Genomic DNA, 13365 nt, shown 5'->3' on the forward strand with positions numbered 1-13365 from the left:
CAATATCTCATTTGCTCCTTAGCAAGGTAGATACTTGATGGGGTTTTCCCCCCATTTTACAGAAAGAGAAACTAAGGCCTTGAATAGGATTTAAATGTAAACCAAGCCTTTTAATTGGACCTGTTAATCTCAGAGATGTGAACATTCCCTCTAATGCTGTAGAATCCAAGATAGTCATCTTTGCTCTTCTTATTTAACTCTTTTATTTATAGTATCCCCTAAATTCACCCCAGGAGGTCCATTCAACATGTTAGAATCATTTCTTGCTTTTTCTTGACGTCACAAGGATACCAGTGGGACACATGGGCTATCCATCAGTTACCCCTAGCCATCTCTACAAGATCAGCCCATCTCCTTTTTCATGCAAACATTTCTTTGAGGATATCTTTTATTCCATCATTGTAATTTCCTATTTGTAACATAGCCTCATCAAATCTATTATATGCCTTTCTTTTGCCTTCTGAGTAATTATCATTTTTAATTGAATAGAAGCTGTGATATTCTGTATCTTACAGTTATCCAACTTCCCTGCAGAATATTAATATTAAAAAAGTTGGATCTTTGCTTCAGGGATAAATTTAGGGTCATTAAGAACTTGGAAATTTCCCAGAGGCAATATAGTCTCTCTGCTCTTCTTGTTCAATTCTGGACCAAATTGTTTGTAGTTTCTATACAACACACACACACATATTATGATGAACTTTATAGGTCCGTGTTGGCGAATCTATAGCCTACATGCCAGGGGACATTCAGAGCCCTCTCTGTGGGCACACTCATCATGGCCCCAGCACAGAGTTTGCCAGAGTTTGTTACTAAAAAGTCAGAGGAATGCAAGGCAGGGCTGCTCCCCTCCCCCTCTCCACACAGTTTGCAGTTTGGGTACTTGGTCTCTAAAAGGTTCACCATCACTATTATAGGTTGTCCTTATATGTTCTAAAATATTTGTAGCAGCTCTTTTTGTGTAGCAAAGAACTAGTAACTGGGAATAATACAAATGCAATGATTGGGGGAAATGGCTAAATAGATTGCAATATTTGAATGTAATAGGTTGTATTATGTTATTAGAAATGACAAATATTGGAAAGAGAAAAAACAAGGGAAATATATGAAGAGATGAAAAGGGAAGTTCTCATGATTACATTAAAAAACAACAGCCATAAAATGAAGATAAAAAAGCATCAAAGTAAAACAAATACAAAGGGAACTCAAAAGCAGATGTTTATATTAGCATACATATATAACTTACATATTGTTTAAAAAAATTGTAAACAATGTAGAGTTTGGGGTTTTGCATAGATTCTTTTGCATTTGTTAGTATGTTTTTGATGTTGTGGATGGTTACTAAGTATATAACAAAACAAAATAAGAAATCTTTACCCAAATTGTTTAAAAATTATATTCCTAAAAAAAAAGAAACTGGAAAAGATTGAAATTTCCCATCAACTGGGGAATGACTAAACAAGATGTAGCATGTGGTGACTGGGTGGTAAGAAATGATGAGAGAAATGATCCATTTAAAAATGGAAAATCCTACATGAAATTATCAAAAACCAAGATAACACTGTTTATAGCAACAGAAATATTATTTGAAGAACAATTTCCACTTCCAGGGAAAGAACTGATAAATAGAAACACGTATGACATAGTTTTATATATACATACATATTTTTTTGTCAAACAATGCCTTCTCTAGTCCAAGGTGAGGAGAGAGTGAGGGAAATACCTGGGAATTTTAATGTAACAAACAAATACATGCATTTTAAAAATTGTAAGCTAACAATAAACCCCCCAAACCTTCTAGGTTATCCATACAACTACTGATAAAATACTTCATTGAAATGCCTACGAGCAAAGCACCAAACTATGCCAAATAGAAGTGATTTTTGAAATACTAGATATTTTATGATATCTATGCTACAAGTGCTCTTCAGTAGGAGAAATAATAGAGAATTTATGTACAATGAAACTAATTATATCAATATAAACATTTCTTATAAACCTAGCAAAGTCATATCAGAAAGAGCACTGAATTTGAAGGCAGAGGATTTGGACCCAGATCTTGGTTCCCCCCCCCCCCCACTTATTCCTTGTACCACTCACTCGGTCTCTCAATCTCAGTTATTTCATCACAAAATAACGAGTTGGGCTAGATGATATCTAAGGTCCTTTCCAGTTTTGAATCTATGATCCCATGGCAAAGAGGTGGCTCATTTTTGACATTCCAATGATGATATAGTGCTTCGGGAAGGGAGATGTTATGACATTGAAGGGGAGGGCTATTTTCAACCATATCAGCTTGATATCTGAGGAAGAAGAGCAGGAAATAAACCAGGGATTATGAAATGTCCTGGCAAATGCTGGGATCTCCTGAATGAATGCATAACAAAGTATTTATTGAGGACCTACCAGATGCCAAACACTGTGCTAAGAACTAAAGGATGAGAGTACAAGCAAATAAGGTTTCTACTCTCAAAGACCTTACATTTTAACAGAACACAGCTCATATGGGTCCCTCTAGGGAGGAGTGTTTTGAATAGAGAAGTCACTGAGAATAGTAATTGGAATTAACCAGTAAAGGATTCTTTAAGATTTTAAATTTTTTTCCAATGTCCAAATATTTGTTTACTCTTTCCTACTTCTAATGGGAAAATTTTTTTAAAATAAGGTTTATAACAAAAATTCATAGTGATTATGGCCCAAAATGTGACATGTCCTTTCTAGGAACAGTAATGTTCATTTGACTACTTATCTCAAAACCAAAATTGGAAAGGGGTTGAGAGAAGGAACTAGTTAGGCAGCATGCCATAAACATGGCTGGGAAAGAGTGCTGTGGGCCTGAACTTGGTCCATGTAGGGTGAATGCCCCTGCAAAGAGGCTGTGACACTCCATCCCCTAACTCTAAGTATTTTTACTTAACAATGTCTTATGACTGGAATTTACTCCCTATTCATCTCTGCTTCTTGGCTTTCTTGGTTTATTCAAACCTCAGCTGAAGTCCTACCTTCTGTGTATGTATATATGTATATGTATAAGAGGAGAGAGAAAAAGAAAGGGAAGGAGGGAAGCAGAAGGAGAGGGAGAAAGAAGAAGTGAGAGAGGAAGAGAAAAAGAAAGAGAATAGGGATCAGAAAATGAGAGGAAGAGAAGAGAGAAGTAAGAAAGAGAAAAGGAAAGAGGAGAGAAAGGGGAAGAAGCAAAAAAGAGAGGAAGAGAAAAGAAAGAGAGAAGAGGGAAAGAGAAGGGGAATAAGAGAGGAAATGAGGGTGGAGAGAGAAAGTGAGAGAGGAACAGAAAAAGAGAGGAAGAGAGATAAAAGAGAAAAGAAAGAGAAGAGGGAGAGAGGAAGAGGGGTATGAAATAGGAAATAAGAGAGAGAGAGAGAAAAAAAATGAGAAAGGAGAAAAAGGAAAGAGGATGGGAGAGACAAAGAGAAAGAGGAAAGAGGTAGGAAGAGGGAGAGAGAGAGGAGAGAAGAAAGAAAGAGAGAGAGAGAAACTCGTTTTCATGCCATCTCCTCTGTTATCCTGTGAGATCTGTGAATAGACACTGACTTTTGCTTTTCATTGTATACACCATGCTTAGTACAATGCCTTGCACATAGTAGTCACCCAATAAATTCATATTGACTAACTGACCAGATACTGACCAGTCAGAGTCCAGAATCTCAGGGTGGGAGTTTGAAAAATGAGTCAAAATTTTCATTTGCAAAAGTTGTTGAACCACTAGTGTGGAACATTCATCGAAGGAGTGCTATGTGCATGTATCCAAGGGGCTTTGATAGTTCTATCATATTGGAGTAGAGGGGTTTGGGAGAAGCCCATTAAAATAAGATACAGTATCTGCTGGCGGGAACACCAGGCTAAGAGGCACTAGTTTCAGAGACCAAATGAAAAGTTGATGCCATCTGTTGTCAGCTCAGAGAGATGTTCGGTAGGTAACTTTGAAAATATTTTCTTTGTGATGGAAAGAGAGGGGCCATCTGTTTTTTTGGATTTCTGGAGGAGGCCCTGCTCTCTCTGATCTTCCTTTCTCATTGTGCATCACCCAAAATAATGCCCAGAGCTCTATTTATGAAGCTGCAAGTAGGATCATTCTTGCTGCAAAGCATGCTTTTGCATCTGTTTAATTTTAACTTAAGCTCCATCCTGAAAAGCAATCACATTTACTGATGGTCTAGACAGAAGGCTTCCAGAGTCTTAACACCTTGCTAATTGGCTACTTAAAATCTCATGGAAAAGCAGAAGGCATCTTTGCATTTTTCTGTCTTTCTATTTCAGGAAATATTTTCTTTCTTTCTTTCTTTTTTTTCCAGCCTACTGTCCTAATTGGAAGAATTTCTTGTCTTTCCATTTTGTTGCAGTCTGTTTACTTCCAGTAACTGTCCCAAACAATTTGGCAGTTGGCCATGGCTGGGCTCCAAAAACAGTCAGACTTGGTTACCAGAAAAGATGTAGTCCCTTAGCAGCTCTGGGGTTCACCGGCAGAGCCTATCAAGGATCCCGTGTCTCTCACTGGACCTGCCCTTCTCTTCCATTTATTAGGATCATAGGGTCATTGCCCAAGAGCTTGAAGACCATGAAGTCTCTCATTTTATAGCTGAGGAAATTGAAGTCCATTGAAATTAAGGGATTTGATCAAGGTAGAAAGACAGTCAGAGGTGTTCTCCTGAACCTTTTACATGGTAGAAGAAAAACATAATGCAATGCATTCTTCTAAATATCTGACCCCTGGGGCAAAGCACCTTTAGGTTAACAAATTAATCAATCAGTCAACAAGTATGCTTTAATTGTTTACTATGTGCCCAATTTTGTGCTGGTTATTGGTGATACAAAAGACATCTTCCTTCAACTCCTCTCAAAATTGGCTTCCTCTGCCCTGTTGCTTACCTTGTCTGCCCCTATCTCTATGTGTGTTCAATTGCTTTTAATCAGGCCCTACTCTCCCAGACCTCATCTGGAATTTTCTTGGCAATGATGCTAGAGCAGTTTGCCATTTCCTTCTCTAGATCATTTTACAGCTGAGGAAATTGAGGCAAACAAGGTTAAGTGACTTGTCAAAGGGTTCCATGGCAAGTGTCTGAGGTCAGATTTGAGCTTATGCAAATGAGTCATCCTGATTCTAAGAAAGCCCAGTGCCCTAGCTGCTGTGCTACACAGGTGACCCCGTCTGCGCCCTGTGTAAAGGTATAAAGGTTCACGCAGGAAGTGAAAGTGATGTGGAAAAACTTTCGATCTTGGATCCAAAGACCTAGAACTAACTTAATTTAATTTAAAAATATCTAATTAAGGATAGAAAGATAGATATGACATAGTCTGTGCTCTCACAGAAAGGGACAACATGTCAGTAAGAACTATGTCACAAGAAAGAATGTGATCAATCATGGAAAAGGAAACCATTCTGAGAAACTCAAGGTGCAAGACAGACGTGGAGCTTTAGAGAGGCCCTGGAGAGCTTCATGCAGGAGATGGCATGGGGATTTGAAAGAGGACTTCAGAGGGAGGTGTAGGCACAGAGGCTAGTATTAACAAAGGAGTAAGACAGGAGTGCCTATAATGAGAACTGGGGATTGAGAACAGTCTAGTAGGTTTAGGATGTAAAAGATATAAAGATAGTGGGATAAAATAAGGCTTTTTTTGGAGGATCTTTAATGTTAGGACCCAGAGTTACAATTATTGGATGGGCAATGGAGAGCCATTGCAAGTTTTTGAGTAGAAGGGTGATGTGATAAGAGCAATACATTAAAATATTAATTGAGAAACTGAATGAAGAATGGACTGGAGAGCCTAAAGCTGGAAGACCAGTCAAGAGTCTGTTGCAACGTTAAAACAAGCAGGCAAGAGAAAAGAGGTCCTCAACTAGAGTTGTTTGCAATAAGAACAGAAGAAGACATAGTGCTGTGGTTTTGAGATTTACACAGTTAAGTGCTTAATTAAGGCAGATTAATTTCTTCATTTTAAAAAAGGGGGAAAGAAAGGAAAGCAGATGTGAGTGATATTGTCAAAGCATAATTAAAAGGACTTGGCAGGGATTGGTTGACTCGGGAATCAGTAGGAGGGCAAACTCCAACTCCCAGACAGAAGTATAGGAATTTTTTTTTTTTGGTGGGAGCAAAAACAATTGTTGTGAGGGTGCTGGCTAACATGGGTGTGAAGAGTCTGAACACAAATGCGGACACACTGGGAGAGGAAGGGTTAGGAGAGAAAGAGTAGTGACTTGGGGCTGCTTTTGCTGCATATTAATGTGTGATGACAAAAACTCAGAGGCAAGATGTAATGAAATGCACCCTACATAACTGAACCCTGGGGCAAACCATCTGCAGGTTAACAAATTAATTAATCAGTCAACAAGTATATTTTAATTGTTTACTTTGTGATCAGTACTTGGCTGGCTACTGGAGATACAAAAGCAAAAGTGAAACTGCCCCTGCCCTCAAAAAGCTTATATTGTAATTATAGTTCTAGTCAAGTAGTCAATCAATAAACATTTATTAACATTAAATAAATTAAAATAATTGTTAATTATAGTAATCATCAAAGCAACCACTGATAATATCAATAATAATTATCAGTATATAAAATATAAAATAGAATATAAAATATATATATGATATATATAATATATATAAATAGATTATATTTTATAATATATTATATATATAATAGAATATATATATAATAGAATAATTAATAACTTGGATTAATAAACATTTATTAAATACCTACTATGTGCCAGGATCTGTGCTACAAAGAAAGGCAAAAGAAAGTCCCCAAATTTGAGACATTGCCAGTGTAAGAAAGAGAGACCATGCAAACAACTGTACAAACAAGTGATATACAGGATAAATTGGAAATAATTAACAAAGGAAAGGCACTAGAATTAAAGGGGATTGGGAAAGTCTTCTTGTAAATGGTGAGATTTTAGTAGGGACTTAGGAAACTGAGGAGATGAAGATGAGAGGAGGGAGAGAGTTCCAAGACTGGGGAAAGTCCTAGATCAAAAAGTGAGTAGTCAGGAATGACTTAGTCAAAGAGGACTAAAGAGTTACAAGCATCATAAGATGGGAAAGCCTAAGGACAACTCAAATTTATGGAGTGATTACAAAGTTCTTTTCCTCACAATTACACTGAGGAAGCTTGGTGGTTGAACTTGGAGTCGGGAAGACTTGAGTTCAAATGTGACTCAAGTCACTTAACTTTTCCTCAGTCTCTTCATTTGTAAAATGTGGATAATAGCACCTACCTCCCAGGACTATTGTGAAGATGAAATGAGATAATACTTGTAACCTGCTAAGCATAGGATCTCAAACCTAGTAAATGCTATAAAATTTAGGTATTATTATTATAAGAACACTGATAAGCTCTTCATCATCCAGAGGGAAGAAATGAGGGCAATGAAGGGACTTGAGATCACATTATATGAGAAGCATCTGTAAGAATTGGGAATATTTGGCCTGGAGTAGAGAAGAGAAAAGAAGGGCCATGTGATTATAGTTTTTAGACATTTGAGGAGTTTTCTCCTGGAAGATGAAATGGACACCATCTTCTTGGCTTTGAAGGACAAAAGTAGGAGCAATGAGTAAAAGCCAGAAAGAAGAAAATTTAGGCTTGATATTAAGGAAAGTTTCTGTATAATAATTATTAAAAATTAATAATAATTAATAATTAATAATAATAATTAATGATAAAATAATTAATAAATAAACATTTATTAAGTACCGAATATGTGCTAGACTCCTAAATGCTGGAACGTACTGGATTTCCACTTCCTAGCAATCTTAAAGCAAAGGTGGAATGGCCACTTTCAGTTTTGTTATAATAGGGACTCATTCAGTTTGGCCTTGGAGGTCCCTGCCAACTCTAATTACCTATAATTCTGTGTTACAGTGTGTGGAAGAAAGGAAGGGCTTTGAATTCGAGCTCATTAATGGCTTCAGCTATTAAAGCTTTTGGGGAACCCCAGAGGGCATCTAGTTCAATCCCTTGCTCTGGACATCATGCTTTTATTAATTCAGCCTAAAATCACATTGGGTTTGGTTGTGTTTTGGGTTGGTTTTTTTTTTTTTTGGCTATCAGGTCACACTCTCGACTCACATTGAATTTGTCATCCACTAAAGACCCCCAATTTTTTCACATTAATGGCTCCATGTTACCCACTCAGCATTTGTATTGCTGCTTTTTAAAAACCCAAGCAAAGAACTTTATCTTTAACCCTATTAAATTTCATCTTCTGTAGGCCATTGTTCTGGTCCATTGAGGCAACATGGCATTCAAACTGTGTTATTTAATTTTCCTTCCCAGCTTTGTACCATCCGAATTTTGAACAGGTTTATAATCTTTGCCTTTGAAATCATGGAAAAAAATCCTTGAATAGGTTAAGGATGAGGACTGAACTCTCTCTAGGTTCATATCAATCCATTAATCCACCTGCTTGGGTAGAGTTGTTTATACAATTGTCAATATACTTATCTGTAGTTTTTTACTCAACCCCTATCCCTCCATCTTACCTGCCAGAATATTTGAGATGTTTTATCTCACAATAGGAAAAGAAAGACAAGGGAAGGGAAAGGAAAGGAAGAGATAGAAAAGGGAAGGAAGAGAAAGGAAGGAAAGGGAAAGACCATTTACATGGTACCTAATACACCGTGCCAGGTACTGTGCTTTTACAAATATTACCTTATTTGGTCTGCACGACAACTTGGGAAGTAAATGCTCTTATTATCCCCATTTACAATTGAGAAAATTGAGACAAACAGAAATAAGTGACTTGCCCAGGTTCACAGCTAGTATGTGTTTGATACTGAATTTTAACTGAGTCTTCCTGGCTTCAGGTCCAGTATTCTCTCCAAGGGATTCCCAACTACCCCATACATTACTGTCCCTTACCTTAAGCATCTTTATGTAATCCAGATATGCTCTATCTATAGTATCTACTCTTCCAGCCAAAGAAAAAGGAAATGAGGTGGGCTTAGCATGACTTGTTTTAGTGAATCCATGGTTACCCCCCAAGATGACTACTTCTCTTACTAGGAATGAACATCAGTGCACTAAGTATAAGTCATGCTAAAGAAACCCCATTTTCATTTTTGATAGGACCACTAAACCAGTTGATCAAAAAGATTGTGTAAATTTAGTGTATCTAGATTTCAACTAGATCAGTCAAGCCTCTTATAATATTTTTAGTACTTAGCAAATAAACACGAATTATCAATGAATGCCATTGAATACTTAGGTGTGTACCATTAGGCTAAAAACTTTGGAAACATACAAAGAATTATAGTGTTATGCTAGGAAACTCATGTGAAATACAACAGCTAGTCTAAAAGAGTGAGTGGTGTTGCCGAGAAACTTAGGAGCTCACTACTGTATGGTACCTGAGGGAGATCTAAAGAAGTCTATGGATGTAAGAAGGATAGTCTCTTATTTTTATTTTATTTATAAATTTATTTTTATTACATTTATTTTATTATATTTATTTATTAAAGATCATCTACCTGAAATCCTATATCTCTTTCTGTCCCAGGACTTGTTCCTTTCCTTTTTGTTTAAACTGGTTTGCAAACATAAAACAACTCTTGAGAGAAAGATTCTTCTCTCTTTCGTTGTTGTTCAGTCGTTTTGGTCATGTCTGACTCTTGGTGAGCCTATTTGGGGTTTTCTTAGCAAAGATACTGGAATGGTTTGCCATTTCTTTCTCTAGTTCATTTTACAAGATGAAGAAACTGAGGCACATAGAATTAAGTGACTTGCTCAGGGTCACATAGCTAATAAATGTTTCAGGCCAGTTTTGAGCTCAGGACCAGTACCCTATCCACTGTATCAACTAGCTATCTCAGAAGAGAACAAGTCCATAGACAGAATTATGTATAATGGTCATTAATCTCTTTTGTCTCATAGACTCATCTGTCAATCTGGTGAAGAAGCCTTTGTAACTGATCTTAGATTTATGTTTGAAGATGCATAAAATATAATAGATGGTATTATGGGATGTCAATTATGTTGAAAGGCAGTGATCAAAATATTTTGGGGAAAAGTTTGTAGATTTCAAAGAGCATCTGACAAGAAAAGAAATCAGAAGACAGGTATGAATCCTGGCTCTACTAATTATTGTCTGTGTCCCTTCTTTGAGTGTATCCAGGGCCGTTTCTTAGACCTCTTCTAGCTCTAATAGCCAGTGTATTACGGAATCGCTGCTGGCTCTGCTTAGAACAGGACAATGTGATAGGGGGTGAGGTTTAAAGTAAATTCTATTTCCTGACTACAGTATTCAGCTTCTCTAGCCTTCTTCAGTTCTTTTTCCATAGGAAAATCAAAACAATTAAAAAAGAAAAACAACTGTCTGTAGGCTCAGGTATGAGTTCTTTCTGTAAGTTTGTTGTGTAAATAAAACCTTTCTTATATCTGAAATCTTGTTCGACTAAATGCTTACTAGGGAGCTAATTATTCTTTTTGTGAGAATAAAATGAGCCAGAAACTGAAGTTCCTGGGGTTTCCCGGAGTGGACAAATGAACCAGAGAGATTTTGTTAGAGACTCCCACCAAATTACACCCAGGTCTGTCATCTAATGGCTCAGGGCTCATTTAACATATGGATTGCCTAATAGATATTTCTTCTGTACTTTGATGAATCCACGATTCTATCAATCTGAATAATTTCTCCCCTACTTCAGATTGCAGTCCTAAAAAATCTTCTCATTCTATTCAGGCATCTAGCCATGATTTTTTTGTTATCATTCCAAAATTCAGCTGGTTATTTGTCACTCATGGCTCCTTTCCTAGCCCCTTGGACAAAACCAAAAACCCAAAAGAATCCTTCTTCTTAAACATGAATAATTTTTTAAAAGCATTTAGGCCTCAAGTTGTAATAAAAAGCAGCATAATCTAATTCAGTATTTTAATATTTTAACTAGCAAAGCATGATCATTTCAATAGGAGCAAAGACCATATTGAAAACTACAGCAAATTTCAATTCCCACCACAAGAAAATATGTATTTTTTGTTTGTATATTTGTATATTGCATATTTGTATATTGTATTTGTATATTGCATGAGTGCAAGTGAAAATATACTCTTAATTTCTTATTTCCATGGATTATTAAAGTATATTTTTTCAAATAAATCACACAATGTTCATTTATAAAATGGCATCAGAATAGATAATGATTATTCTGCATTCTGTTCCCCCCCCAGTTTAGATTCTTAAAGAAAGAACACAGGTAAAAAAAAAAACATTTTAGCTTGAAAAGAAAATCAAAGTAGGGGGGAAACTAGTTGGCTCAGTGTTTTAGAAAACTTGAATCTGGCCTCAGACACTTCCTAGCTGTGTGACCCTGGACAAGTCTCTCAACTCCCATTGATTAGCCTTTACTGTTCTTCTGCCTTAGAACCAATACATTGTACTTATTCTAAGACAGAATGTAAAGGTTTAAAATAAAAGGAAAGAAAAGAAAATCAAAGTGGGAATACCGCACAAAAATATTGATACAAAAATTCTTGTTTAATCAGGATGTCAAGCGGCAAAAGCAAAATAAAAATAAAAAACAAAACCAAAAGAATATTTGACTAGGCTATTTTATTGTCTACAACTGTGAACTGGAAGAGGGCTAAGTTTTGAGAACATTCCATCTTGTTTCAATGTGTTGTTTCATAGGTTTAATTGATTCCAACATAGGGCATGCATTATTATACTTCCAAAAAGCATCCAGGGGAATCATTATTTTGGTTTATGGTTGTTTTTTTAAAACCTTACCTTCCATCTTTTACAGTGACTTTCCTTATATCTCTTCATTTTTCCTATTTCAAGCAGAGCCTAAATAATACATAGAAATCCACATGAATAGTTTATTATAATTTTCCATACTAAATTCCTTTTAGCTTTTGAGATGCAAAGCTCTATCTCTTTGATTCCTGAGGCTCTTGAGATACAGGAGAAAAACAATCAGTTATTCAGTGATTTAATATAACTTTTCCATCTTCACATTCCATACGAGGTGGGAACAGAGGAGGAAGAGCTGTACCGGGCACTTGGGGAAGAGTGGCTGTTGTAGGGTTCAAGTCCACCATCGAATTCCTGACAAGTCATTTTGGCACAGCCTTCTGGACCTCTATGGTCCTGGCAATCTCTCTCCCAAGTTCCAGCTCAAAACCTCCCTGAGTAGCTTCTGGGAAGCTTCACTATTCACCTCTCCAGAGGAATAAGTGACAGAGAAACATGGAAGACTAGGAGAATGAGGGAAGTAAGATCTTAAATTTAAGTTTACAAACTGGGGCACTCAGAAGTCCATCCATATTGCATACCTCTCATCTTCCTCTTTCCTCTCTGCTTCCCCATTTAAATTTGCTGCCATTTTTATCACCAGTCTATCACCACATATTCTTCTCCCACTTTCCATTAGCGCTCATGCTATGGCCTTTGTTCATAAAGGCGAGTAGTTATAGATTGCTTTAAAGTTTCCAAAGGACTTTACATAGCTTACCTCATTTGATCCTCACACCAACCTAGTGAGGCAGGTGCTATTATTATCTTCCTTTTACAAACAAGGAAACTGAGGCCAAGAGAAGGTAAATGACTTGCCCAGGGTCACAGCTAGTCATCACAGTATCATAGCTAGAAAGTGTCTAAGGTAGGATTTGAACTCCAAGTTTCTTGACTTCAGGTCCCATGCTCTATCTACTCAGTTAGTTGCTTGAACTGGGCTGGACTTGCTCCCAGCTGGACATAACTTAGTTGGGAGGGGTGTTCCACTAATTTAAGACCCCTTGAAAAGCAGAAAGAAGCTCTGAAAACTCATCTAAATTCATGTATTCTATATACTGGAAGCACCAAACCTCTATCTTACTGCCCACTCCTCCCCTGTCTATGCCCTCCCAGCTGTTGAGGAGGTACATCACAAGCTGGGGAGGTCCTTTGCAAGGTGATACAGGTCCTGCCTTCTTAGCAGATGCAGCTACTGAAGACTCGGAAAGAAAGGTTCAATGGTTCAATATCTGAAACCAATGTGGTTTGTATCAGTGGAAAGAAGAGGCATTGCCATCTCGTTGGCTATTTCCAAGCCTCCTAAGGAGCACAGCCTTTCCAAAACCTCCTGCATATATTTCCTCCCTCATTAGAGTGTGAACACCTTGAGAACAGGACTGTCTTATTCTACTTTCAGCATCAACTAAATGTTTTTTGGTTTTTGTTTTTCTGCTCATTTATTCATTTCCTGTGAAAGGAAGTTCTAACAAACAAGCCCACTTTGCAGAGCTGGTATAAAACCCATTGTATGGACCTCTCCTTTCTTCTCCTTTCTCTGCCAAATTTTTTATACCATTGAAAAAAGAATTTTCAAAAACATCAAGGAGAACTTTGATGGGAAATGTCTTAGA

Source organism: Monodelphis domestica, chromosome 8 (genome assembly GCF_027887165.1).
Source record: "Monodelphis domestica isolate mMonDom1 chromosome 8, mMonDom1.pri, whole genome shotgun sequence".
In the NCBI taxonomy this organism is placed as follows: Eukaryota; Metazoa; Chordata; class Mammalia; order Didelphimorphia; family Didelphidae; genus Monodelphis; species Monodelphis domestica.